The sequence below is a fragment of the Pseudochaenichthys georgianus genome, chromosome 24 (genome assembly GCF_902827115.2).
Source record: "Pseudochaenichthys georgianus chromosome 24, fPseGeo1.2, whole genome shotgun sequence".
Classification (NCBI taxonomy): Eukaryota; Metazoa; Chordata; class Actinopteri; order Perciformes; family Channichthyidae; genus Pseudochaenichthys; species Pseudochaenichthys georgianus.
The window spans coordinates 17,818,460-17,832,200 of record NC_047526.1 but is presented as its reverse complement, the minus strand read 5'-3'; the positions used below and the strand labels follow the sequence as shown (position 1 = coordinate 17,832,200).

The 13,741-nt window shown below is 40.8% G+C and overlaps 1 protein-coding gene across 2 annotated transcripts in view; it reads left to right on the top strand.

The window, feature by feature from the left end:
* tmem244 (transmembrane protein 244) overlaps window positions 1-13,741 on the top strand; it is a 62,378-nt gene that overhangs the window by 18,316 nt on the left and 30,321 nt on the right. The window lies entirely within an intron of this gene.

The following is a 13,741-nucleotide window of genomic DNA, read 5'->3' as shown; positions in this document are numbered from 1 at the left end:
AGAAGAGGGAAAAAAGAGAGAAAAAGAAGGAGGAGAGAAAGGAGACAACGAAAAAAGCCCCTCCTTAGACCCCCTCTCCCTCTCCTCTCCCTCTCCCCTCTCTCCCCTCCTCTCCTTTCAGCTATAAACCATTCAACTATTAAATTATTCAGCTATTTCAGGACATTGAGGCTCTACATTTTATTGTTTATACCTTTTTTTAAACCTTTTCTTTGAAATATTAAGCTTCTTCACTATTTTTCCTACTCTTCCAGTTTATAATTTCACTTTCAAGTTTTCAACAGTCATTGCAATGCATTTGAGCTGTAACAAGTTTGATTCAAATCATTTCACTTTTCTGCATTTATTCCGCTAAGTTCAGCAACACACTTACTTGGTTTTTGTAACTAAAAGCAGCTACCATTCAGCTAATAAGATATTAAGCTTTTTCAGCTAAATTCAGCCACAAATGTTCACAGTTTAAAGCATTCGCACGCATTTTCTGCAAGAAATGCATTTTCTAGTTTCAGCCAATACTTTGGCTCTCCATAACTTCAGCCTAGTTTCAGCTACAGAAACTATTCAAATATTAAACTATTCAGCCTTTTCAGGAATCGATGGGAAACCTTCAACTTTTTAAACGCTTCGCTTCGGGCCGAACCACTCCCCTTAGCTGTGATATACTGAGCATATACCACGGCCTGTCGTGAGCTATTGCTTAATTATATTGTACTGTATATTGTTGTTTTGTTGGTAAAGTACCAAAACAGTACACCACATGTCTTTAAAATTAATATTTGCATGAGAAATGTTTTACTTATTAACACGTAAACAGGGTTTATTCTTGCATTTCCGCCTTTTCTTGGTAGTTTACACTGCTGGGATTTAAACCTGGACACTGCTTATTGAGTACGTTGATCACTAAACCAGCAAAGGCAACAGGCTGAAGACACACTTAACGGGACAACTCTTTTAGTTGTCAGAATAAAAGCACATATACACAGGATGGGAACGATTAATCGAATATTCGAAATTATTCAGGTATTCGAATGAGTTATGAATATTTTTATTGTAATTTCTTTTTTTTGGGAGGGGTGCCTAAGTTGATTACATATTATCAAATGGAATACTTAAATGTATACGACAGTGCCATAGCTAAATGTGTTAGGTCTAAAGGTGTGTTTTGCTCCGCTCACTGGTCCCTCACAGCAGGCAGAGCGGCAGGTGCTGATCTCTCTCTCTCGCGTCCGGTTATACTTCACTCGTGTTTATGTCCAAATCCATCAGATCTAGCTAGTTCTAGGTAATGATATGGCTGCTGCCCCTCCCTACACGCAGATCACACAGACTCAAACCTCATCTTATGCCAACATTCCAGCTGAGAGGGTCTTATCTACAGCTAGCCTGATTGTGAATCGCCTCCGCGCCCGCCTCTCCCCTGAGCATGTAGACATGCTCATATTCTTAAACAAGAATGAGTATTGAATGGCTGCATTCTGTGCATAGGCCCTGTTAGAGGTTGTTGTAATAGGGTTACGTTACCCTAACCCGTTATGTTGTTCGTGTATGATCCCTCTTTCATTTAAAAACCGAGTTATGTTTTAAGCATGAAAGCTGTAGGCCTATAGCTGTCAACTGTTCAAACTGTGATCACCAGTTCAATACATTTGACACATTTGACTTGGTTTCTATACTTATTTGAACATGTATTTATTTATTTTTCAAAGTTAAATCTTTTATTTTTTACATTTTTTCTTTTTTTATATACGATATGTACATTTTGGTTAATCGGTTAACCGTTTTTTTGGGGGTCGAATATTCATTTGCTTTCAAATTCCCATCCCTAATACACACACGCACACACACACAACGTTTTTCAGTTTTGAATAGGCTTCTCTGTGTATAATTCATATATCTCAAATAAAATATGCATTTATTTACCAGTAGAAATGGAGTGGTTTGATTGTGTGTGTTGGGGGGGGGGTAAAAGATTGTAGAAAGAGAGAGGAAACATGGGAGGATTGGTACATTTATGTCCTTTCAGTTTCCTTGTATTTCATACTGACCTTTTAGAAAGTTGAGATTAACCATTAAGATGAAGTCATCACTAACCCAGACATTAGTTGTCTAACTTGAACCTAAGGCGGTGTTTACACGAGAACAAAACGGGTTGTATCTGCTACTTTTCTCTCATGTATAGCCCGTTCGTTCACAAGAGGCCGTAACGGAACCACTGCTTTTGGTGTATTTTGTGGCAGAAGAACAGCGCCACTTACACGCCCAGCATATGTACTACAGCGTTTCCAGCGGGTCGAGCGGTCTTGTGTGAACGGACACGTTAATTGAGCCGAATGCGTGTGAACGGCAGACTTTTCTGAAAACGAATTAGGTGCGTAAACGCAAACGTTCCCGTGTAAATGGGGCCCAGCTGTGTCTCGTCCCGTGATTACCCCTCTCTGTATTTAGTCTTGTCTTCCCCTGTGTGCCTTGTCGGTTCATTGTTTTTCCTGTCTCCTTCCATGTTGGTCACGATCGTTTTTGGTATTGTATCTTCCTCGTGTTACCTATGTGTTTCATGCCATGTTATTTATGTTGTTCAGCTTTTTTTAATAAAGCTAGCTTTTGTTTTGAAACCCGCTTCCCTTTTAATCTGCATTTGAGTCCTACCTTTTGCCGAACCTTAACAGTCATGTTTTAATTTGCCCTCCATCAGTTCTGGTATCTTTTTCTTGTTAGCCCTAAAGTAATCTATATTATTTTATTTTGTAATGGTAATGTTAATGAACCCTCCGGTTTAGCTTCTTTGTGTAAATAACTTGTTGTTCTGATGTTAAAACCAAACTTTTCAGGAATAGTAGCTTGGGGAGTGATTTGTAAAATATGCATAAAGAAAAAGTAAATCTGTTGACAGTTCTGTTTCATATGGGTGTTGAGAGATGTATCCATAGATTTAGTCCCTAATGTTGCTCTCAAAGTGCACCAGATTGATGCATTTAACTTCAACATTTAAAAAAAAATCTTCCCGGGGGAGCATGCCCCCGGACCACCCTAGACGAGGTTAGGTCCACCACCTGTCCACACTCCCCATCAAATTGTCCCACCCACATTGAGGATGCTGAGACACAGTTTCGTGAATATTGTTGTTTTTTGCCCCCACGAGCGGGGGCATGGGGTTTAACAGGTTTTAAAGTAACCCATGTGTTAGTGAATTTTTATATTTTTTTCTTTAGAATGGCAGGAAATTACAAGCGGTAACTTAACGTCACAGCAGGCATAACAACAGCCGGTGTTTCTTGTGAGTGTTTCCCCGGGAAACAAACACAATACACACAAACGCGTCACAGATTATTTTTGCGGTATTTGGCTGCCGAACGAAATCATGTACGCAGCTATAGACATTGCTGCTTTCATTATAAGGACCTCTCTGTTAACATTTAGAGGCACTGTGTGTGTGTGCGTGCGTGCGTGCGTGCGCGCGTGCGTGCGCGCATACATTATGGGAGACACGAGGAGACTGATGCTTCTCTCTATGTCTGCCACCCTCACTGGTAATGCTGATTGAGACAATTTCGATCTTGTCTTGTCCTCTCACTCCCTCTGCCTTTCTCTGTCAGCGCAAAGTAAAACCTGGTGTGACGGGGTTCAATTCGTCCATTCGATACATGGCTTAGTCGGTTGTTTAAGCTCCAAAAACACTTTATTTATATCAGCAACAAAAAAAAATAGCGAACCAGCACAAGTTAGACAACAAAATAAAATCCACAAACAGGCCGTCCCTCACTCATTCAGAGTAAACGTGTTCTGGCTGTTGCCTTCTCTGCAACAAACCCCCGAACACGTCCCAGCTGTTGCCTTCACTGCAACATTCTTCAGAGTGACACAGTCCAAAAAAACAAAACAACAAGGAACCAACACCGTCCCTTTTGAACCCATGGCCCCTCCCACAGGCTCACCGTCAACAGGTGACACAATCAACTCAAAACCACATTTCAACATAAATGTAATTTCCTCAAACATGAGGAAACTATCTGAACCAAACATACACAGGTTAACTACCTCTTAACAGTCATTCCCCATAATTAATAAACACAAAATAAATAAGAAATTGCATGGTTCATTTGACGGAAGAGAGCAGGAAATGTTGGTGTGTGTGTGTGTGTGTGTCGGCTGTCAGTGGCGGAGTCAGTCACTCTGTGACCCGCTCCGTCACACCTGGCCTCAGCTATAACTCTCTGTGCTACATTAAATCACACATTCATTATTTATATTTCCACACGGATCGGAGACATTATCGTCACACTCTGATCAAGTTATATTAAACGTCCCTCTGATCTTTGTAAGAAAATAACTATTCTGTATTCGGGACGTGGCCTGCTTGCCTCACATTCTTATTCTGTTGAAGAAGAGGGCTACACAAACTATAACATATTTAAAATCATGTTCCTTATTTGCTTCTTGCTTCAACAGCGGAGCAAAAAGCCAATGCTTTCACACGTTGTGCTATCCAAACACATACTTTTGTAGCTGTGATTTAGTATTTTACATCACTGACATATGCTGATCATAATCATGAAAATAGGATTATTTATAGAGGTTAAAATCTAGTGAACAGCCAGATCTAAAGAAGCTAGGACAATATTCTGGCATCACGTCACTCATCGTACAGTCGAGTAATGATGTGAATCACACAGAGAGATCCCTGAGTCATGCTTTTCTTTCCTAAAACACATGGATCCAGTTGGGTCTAAGGAGCAGCGCAGCCTCTTTACAAAAGCTTTCTAATATACATGAAACCAAAAATGATATCTTCCTTGTCGTCAAACTTGAAATGCATTGTTCAGTTTCTGCAGATTTCTGTTGGCACATTTCACCGTCTATGTTCTGTTGACTGCTAAAGGACAACATATTTTATTTTATCGCCAGGCCTAGTATGTGTAAGTTAAACCCAATTTGTACACCTTTTAAACCATCACTACCAGCTTGTAATGTTCACACAAGCATGGTAGAGTCATAGATTCTTATTTTTGCCAATTTCTCATCCCACTACCCGCATGTTAGAACAGAAACCAAGATTGTGTGTTTGTTGTTTGGTTTTTCTTGGTATTAGCTTATCCGGCTTAGTCTTCTTCATCCATCTGCTTCAACATGTGAAGAGTTATTTGTTCTGATGGACTGCTCCACGTCATGTTTTCTACTAAGAGGGTTTGTTTACAGACATGTTCCCCCACCTGTTGGGTGGAGAACATCTTGCCATACTAACTGTGGTTTTTCGGCCTCTTTTCATGTTCAATGGTGAAAACCAGGTTTCGTAGAGTGCAAATTGTTCTCAGTTGTGCGTGACTTCAACAGTTCTTTTTTTTTACTTTAATATATTGTACAAACCTATTGAAGGAGAAACCAGAATGATGCTTCCATATAAAGCACACAGGGGGACTGGTTTGAGTGTAACAATTAAATGAATCATCAGATCTCAACCCAATGAAATGCCTCGAGACAGATGGCTCCATCATCCACTGTGATCAGGGAATATTTCCTCCAAGAATGGTGTTTCAGAGACTGGAACGATCCTATAGCTAGCCTCAAAGCAACTTTGGTCGAATTTTTGTTTAATATTTGAAACATGACACATTCAAAGTCATTTAATCCATCATACCTTTTTTACATAGTTGAAAAGTGAATAAACTATTTAACCAACACAGTGGCAAGTGATATACTTTAAAAGCCAACTAATGAATGATAAATAGCCACTAACTTTTGTAACTTCAGAATAACGTGGTCACAGAGAAAACGCATTGAGAGACTTTTATGCACTAAGCAGGATTTAGCTACATTTGAATCAGAAGATAATCACTGTTGCTGAGCTGTTTGGTGACTGTCAATAAAATCTGATCAAACTACGCCCAAACAGTCCTGATGATGCCAATTAGTGTGTAAATAATCATCGAGCAGACATGGAGTGATGAAGCATCCATTTTGAGTCAATCTTCTGTCCAAGTTTGTCTGAGACTGTTCCCTCTTCTGCAGTCAGAGGTGTTGATGCTGCATCAATGACAAAAAAGAGAGACGGAGAAGTTTATTCCCACAGGCCCTCCGTGTCTTTCTTTCATCCTTCACTTATTTCAGAATATTGATCAGCGCAGCTTTACAGCTATAACTTTAACCATTTGTGTCCAACTAGTCCTTTTAACTTCAATCATAGAAAAGAGCACTTTGAAAATGTGTGTGTGTGTCTCTGCTATTGCCAATCAATAACACAGCTTTTAAACAAGATGGATGACTGATGAGCCGGTCAAAGCCAGAATAGAGGAGGGAGTAATAGCAGGAGAGGAAAGGCCAGAAACATCTGGTAAAACAGAGAGACGGGGGGGGGGGGCAATAGGACGAGAGGAACGAGAAGAACAGCAAGGGAGCCAGATGGGAAAACGATAGAGGGAGGGATAACAATTAAAGAGAGAAAGAAGAAGAGAGAAGCAGCAGGAGGAGGGTAAGTGCCCTGAGGTCGTTCCTTTCACCAGCACTAATTTAATTGGCTCGTTAAGAAGGATGTGGGATGCTTCCTCTTGATTGGTTGAGTCGGCAGATGATGCCTGCAGAGACAGGAAATACAGGAGGGGGCGTTTTAACACATAGTCACACAGATGGGCACACACACACACACACACACACACACAGTTGTGCTTGAGCATAATAGAGATACAGAATATTTGTTCTAACACACACAGGCCACATTTAAATCCATATGTGTACACACTTTTAATAGGATGCATGAAAAGGCACTACATTATACAGACATTTTATTTTTAACTCTTAATCACATTTACACAAACACACACTCGATTAGATCATTCATGCATGCACTGTTGTTTATTAATGAGGACAGAGACCAAACATCTTCCCGCAGCGACTAGTACATCAGCTGAGAGTGTGTGTTTGTGTGTGTGCTGCACTCCACAGTCTGTAGCATATTGTGTGTAGTGAGGACATGCAGACATAAAGGTGTGTGTGTGAGTGTGAGAGAAAGCTTTTAGTTTGCTGACTCTTAAGAGCCCGACAGGTCCCGCTCGGACACCACAAACACACAAAGCAGAAAACACACACACGGTGTTTTAGTTGTGTGACCACTCTGTCAATCTACCCACGCTCGCCTTCTCTCCACCCATCAATGCATCCATCCACGAACCTCCAGAATGTCTTAATTTCCCATGAGTCTCTCTTCCGGTCTCTGCTCCTCCTGTCCTTTTATCGCGTGCAAACATTACAACATCTGATCAAAGCAGATTACTTGCAATTTTTCTCTGCGCTCATTTTATATTTGTGCTCATGTTTTCTTAATTCAAACTGTAATTTGTTTAAACAAACTTCTGAGAGAAATGCTTAAATGTGTAGACGGTACCTCATTGTATCCAAACATTTATGTCTAGCTCAAAAATCCTAAAAAAAAAAAGGTTGTTGGATGATCAAAATGTGTTTTATGTGTTTATAATAAGAACGCCGATGAATATGTGCTGACTCATACATCTGTGGTCCCCTCTGGATCGGCTGAAAGGCCTCGTAGTTTGTGAGCCTCTCCATTTACTCATCCACGATCTGCTCTCTAAATAAGCTTTCTCTTATATAGAATATGCCTGCATTGAGATATGATCTCAGTTTACAAATTAGGTATGAAGAGCTTGCGGACTCTTTGCGCCCTAGGCCAAGAACCAAATACTGCTGTTTCGGAAGTACATATATTTTTTAGGTTTCTGCGTAAAGAATTTTGTGAAGATTTTTACTAAATCAATTGACCTTTCAACCTTTTGGCCAGGAATAGTTAGACATTTTAAGCCAATAAATAGTTCAGTACCAGAAATGAACTTCTGTAAAGCAGAACATATCGATTTTTAGACTAAATAAACAAACAATATACAACATGTTTTCTTTCAAACTTTAGAGGTACTGTTAGGCACATTGTGTTTCAGAAAAGGCCAGGCTAGCTGTTTCCCCCTGGTCATCTCAAGTCACAATTTACGAAATGTCAAATTTGCCTTTGAGAATAAGCCTGAACGAGGCATCCTGAAGGGTTTAAGACACATACCATAGAACTGCAATGCTATCGAATAAGGCAAAATACCAAGAAAAATACTGTGCCCAGATAAAAGGGGCACTTCCACTGATTTAATATACAAAGTAAAACATTTTTGTCATCAAGAGTTGTCGTCTGCCTGTGCTAGAGAGTTGTATAATGTGTCATGTGAAGCTGGTGGAGCTATCAAGACTTACAAAACAACGAGAATGATGTCATCAGGGTTTAGAAAACTTCACATTTGTAACCATGCGAGGAAGGTCTTACTTAAGATGCTATTGTATTGCATTATGGGAAATGTAGGATGTGGATTGTGGCTAAACTAATACTACAGACTAAGATTCAGGACATCTTCTTCACATATATTTTGATAATTCCCATCTATACATTATGGAAGTGCAAAACAAAAACCCCTTGAAACACTGATATAAGATATCCACATTGGAAAAGCAGGTGTAAATGGGTTTACTTAAGTTTGATTGATGATATCATTTGCCAAAACAAACACACAGCAACAGCATACAAGCAACCGAAAGCACGAATGTGAACAACAAATAACCGAGACGGCATTACTGTGACAGCTTTATCTTTTGTACCAATGTGAACTCATAAAGGTTCTCATTAACATGTATCTCTGCTCTCTCCACTCTCCATGTCTGAATAGCACTCACTGAAGAGCGTTTGCGATATTAACACCGTCTGCCTCTTTGCTCTCAGCTCATGTTGGAGCCAGTTTCTACTATCATGTCCTTGCAGAGAAGAGGAAGGAGGATACTAGTGGGAGACAACGAAGGGATTAGAGATGTTCAGTATAATAAGAAGGGTGAAAGCGTGTGTGTCCGTGACAGTTTGTTTTCATCTGATTTCAAATAAACAAAGTCTTGGTTTTTAGAATATTAAACTTGTTTCGCCAAATTCAGATGATAAATACAACTTTTAAGCTTGTAAAGGCATAATTACAAGCAGTAACTTAACGTCACAGCAGGCATAACAACAGCCGGTGTTTCACAATACACACAAACGCGTCACAGATTATTTTGCTGTATTTGGCTGCCGAACAAAATCATGTACGCAGCTCGCGGTGTGTGTGTGTGTGTGTGTGTGTGTGTGTGTGTGTGTGTGTGTGTGTGTGTGTGTGTGTGTGTGTGTGTGTGTGTGTGTGTGTGTGTGTGTGTGTGTGTGTGTGTGTGTGTGTGTGTGTGTGTGTGTGTGTGTGTGTGTGTGTGTGTGTGTGTGTGTGTGTGTGTGTGTGTGTGTGTGTGTGTACTTGGTCATAACGGCAGTTCAAGTCCACAAAGTGTATAGGTAAGTTAAAAAGACTTCTGAACCCTGCTGCTCATCTCTGCTTGAGGCTAGGGTCTAGGCAATATTATTCACTATGACATAATACCCCTGAATCTTTTACAGAACTTTCAGATGTACAGTTGCATTATGGGCAATTTATGTGCCATTTTTCAACACTGTGTGAACTGAAAAAGACACTGTTCAGGTCCCGCTTTGTATTTTTTAAAACTCCCTTTCAAGTACAATAATATTTGTGAGTGTTCTGCTGAATCAATAGAGCGCTCGATTAACTCCAGTGTTTAATACCTTCTGTTAAATGATTTCAAAATGACGAAGGTCAGGAGTTCTGCACGATAAATCCCACCCCTCTGTTGTAAAGTTGTTAAAATACTGCAGATAAAATCAAAACAATGTAATGAGTGTGGACACTAAAAGGCTTTGAAGATAAAACAGGAAAGGTCAAAGCCTGCTTTAGAACTTGAAAGCTTGGATTTATATTTTTTCGCAGAATGCTATCTCGAATTACATCTTCCTCCCAGCATCTGGTTACTTCAAGTCGAAGGAGGCTCCAGGCTAACAGTTCCCTATAAATTATTACTTCAGTCTGCCTTGTATCCTTCTTTACTGAAGCTTTTTCAGAACCATTCCTCTTAAGACTGATGGCATATGTATGGAAGCAAGTGGCCTCTTCTCTGCCTTTATTTAGAACATAACAGAAAAGATAAATATAGTACGCCACATCGTTTTTACTCCCCACCGGCAGAGCTTGGAAAAATAAAGGTCAATTGCGCTGTATAAATTGTGTTGACCTTACCTGATCTGTCCATTATCACTGTGAGAGCAGCAGCCAATTGGATTAAGTCCATAATAACAGCTCTATGTTACTGTTTTGATTTATTTTTGTTGCCTCCATTGAAGGCCCAGCTGTTACAGGTTATATCATTTTCAAAAGCTCAATTTGTGTGTATGTTAGTGAGTTTACTCTTCAGGCAGGGGTCCAGAGCACATCTCGGCTGCTATGGCAACTAGGCTGGCAGCCCCACTGCTGCCTCATGGCAAGAGCACAACACATGGATAGACGCACCAACACACACACTGGAGATATCGCCACAGCACTGCTCCAGTGACACACACTACAAAGAGACTCAGTTTTCTGCTTAATTACCCAGGATTCAACGCTAGGGAACGAGGAAAGACTGGGGTCAATATGACATAAAGATAACATGGCAGTGAGGCGATTTTAATAGCAACAACGGATGCATTCAGTCAGCTGAACCTGTGGTTAAGTATGGGAAGGAAGTGACCTTTGACACGAGAGACTAGCAGTGTAACAGTGATTGATAAAAGCACTACAAATAACTTCCTCCTCAACAGAGTCTTATTTAATTTTCAATAAGTACTGCCAATTTGTAAGGCAGTTTCCTGTCAGTACAGTGTTCAAAGTAATAAGAAATCCGGTACGATAAAATAAACATTGACTGTTCCTTCCTTCCTTATCAGAAAATATGAATAATGGAGTATTCATCGCTCTACAAACCAATATGTTTCTGTCTGGTTGACTCACTTCCATCACTTATTCTGCGCCGCTGATCCCAAAACCACGATGCGTTGATATTACCCGTGGCAGCTGTGCTAATGCAGTACGCTCTCGTGGCAGCCATTCTCCTCTGCTAATATGCAAACCATTCAATGTACCTTCCAGATGTGTCATAGTAATTAGTCTGTTTGTTTGCTGATTATGTCAGTTAACTGCCCACATCTCCTCTGTTGTTATTACTGGCAAAAACAACAAGGAAATAACACACAGGCGAAAGAAAAATGCACACTAAATAAAACTGTTATTTCCGATGGGCTGAAAGAATGTATCAAAGATCAATCCTCTCTCAGCCTCCCATAACCAGAGCGGGCTCACCGGTGCCTCAGCTTTTCAAAGTCATTCCTTTCCATTGATGTGGATATCAATATGGGATCTGGGTAGACTCAGTGATGTTTCATTTTTATCTTCGGGCACCTCTTTGTGTATGCATCTTTGTGCGAGCCACAATGACGTTTCATTCAATCTCTTACCTTTCTTCACTATCAATTTCAAAACTCATCATCAAACAATGATTTGAAGTATTTGGTTTTCTGTTCCTTTCGAACCAGAATCCAGACTGAAAGGTTATTTGTAGATTGTGATGCAGCCTGACTGTTTTTGGTATCTGACACCCTTGCCTCTGTGTACAGCCATGGTGGCTTTCCCTGCTCAGTACACTACCAAGGTGTTCAAGACTGCGTAGAAGTCAAGTTGTTTTTTGGAGAGACATCCACTAGAAGAAAGACGACTAGAACCGCTTTTATCCTGGGTTTGTCAGATTGCAAACCAATCCTATAAAAAGACCAAAACCAACAATGTGTCAGGCAGTGTGTCGATATATATCATATCCTGTCTTTGGCTTTCAGCCACAAGCTCATCAGTGACCACTGAAGACATGAGGCGCATTCACACTGCGGTACTTTTCCCACAAAGGTTCATGCGAACAGATCGCGTTCACACCGGAAAAAGTCCCTGGGGGTGGATTAGGCAAATGAAGCCGCTGACGTCACCTCTTCTTCTTCTTCTGCTTTGGGTTTACTGGTAGGCCGCAAACCACTTCACGGCGTATACTGCCGCCCAAGGTCCCCGGCCGGAAGTCCTCGGAGTTGTGGACTGGCTTCAGTAGAAGCTGCTGGGAGTCCCAGCAGCTTCTACTGAAGCCTTCCGAGTAAATCGCCAGAACGCCGACACCTCCTCATCTCCACCGCTTTTACGGGGCGTGGTTTGCAATTCGCCCAGCCAATCAGAAATATAGCTCTTTTCTCACAAAAGAGCCGCTCGAAAGTCCCTGCTCTCTAGCAGGGACTTTCGAGGGGGTAAAAAGGTTCGCATTAACTAATTTTAGTACCGGCTCTTTTTGGTGTGAACGCGATCATGAACTAAGTTCGCATGAACCTTTGTGGGAAAAGTACCGCAGTGTGAATGCGCCTATTGACACAAATATCGGTTTTATATTTAGCGAAACCAGAAGCTCGACTCTGGGGAAGACAATTTAAATCTGATGATTGACATTTGGTACCGAATGCTGCCTAGAGGATTGGTGGTTCCCTTATATTTGTCCAGTGCCCACATGTCAAAGCTTTAACTGATGCAGTGGGTTCAAATTAAAATGTCTCAACATTTTCTTGATGTATCTGGACCCATTCAACCCCCCCAGACAATCAATCCTAATGACTTTGTTTAACACGACTTTTCCTCCAATGGCACCATGATGTCAACATTTGTGATTTTGAGTAAAATGTCTCTAAAACAATTATATGGATTGCCATAACATTTTGTACACATATTCCCCTCAAGATGATTCGTAAAAACTGATGGGTCTGCTTCAGCGGACACATTTGAACATTTAAATCAGTTGCCTCAGGCATGTCGTGTCAATTTGCAGAATATTGCCAAGCTGTTAGTCTCTCGAACAAGGACTCGCGGTCCCTCAGCGAGCTGATGTGTGTGACAGCCCAGGAGGTGCCAACAAATCCCCAGATGATGCAGAGCTATTGCTATGTGTCCTCCGGAAAGAGGAAACTGAAATGTGCATGCACCACCACCTGTCGAAACATCAAGGATTACAGAGAAAAATGCCCTTGCATTTTGCTACTCTGGATTTATTTCCAGATTACAGATTACATTTTTTCAATCATTCAGCCATCTGTTGTAACAGGAGAGGCAGTTAGCAACGACAATGTAGTTAAAGGAAATCTTGTATCCCAAGAGCCTCTGCACCCTGGTAAGTGTGACTTTGATTAAACATTCAGGGGGGAAAAGGGCGATGAAAACTTGGAGGTCTATAGGGTTATAATTATTTGGGTTTTTATGATAGTGAATTCATTGCTGAAGGGCAATGTTGTATCCATATTTCCTGGCAACAAGACACTCACAACATTATGTGATTGAAAATAAACTGGGTAAAATACTAAAGGCGACTTTAATATTTGCCAAAGATCAGCCTATATTTTATAAAATGTAAAGCAAAGCGAGGAAAGAACATTTTCAACCTCAAATATTTAATTTAGTGGACCTGCTAAAGGGTAACTGGATGTGACATCATCCATCTCTGCTGCCTACAAATGTTTCTTGCCTTCAGGAAGCGTTAGCATTATCATATGTGCCCTCTTTAACAAAGGAGGAAGGCAGCCTCCCGTTGTTTAGTGCTTCTATATTTGCATTTGAGGAAGAATATGTATGTATGAGTTTGTGTGTGTTTGTTGTTCAAACAGCTGTGGAGCATATGATAATTCAGGATGACTCATCCAGACCTTTGCTGTGTGTGTGTGTGTGTGTGTGTGTGTGTGTGTGTGTGTGTGTGTGTGTGTGTGTGTGTGTGTGTGTGTGTGTGTGTGTGT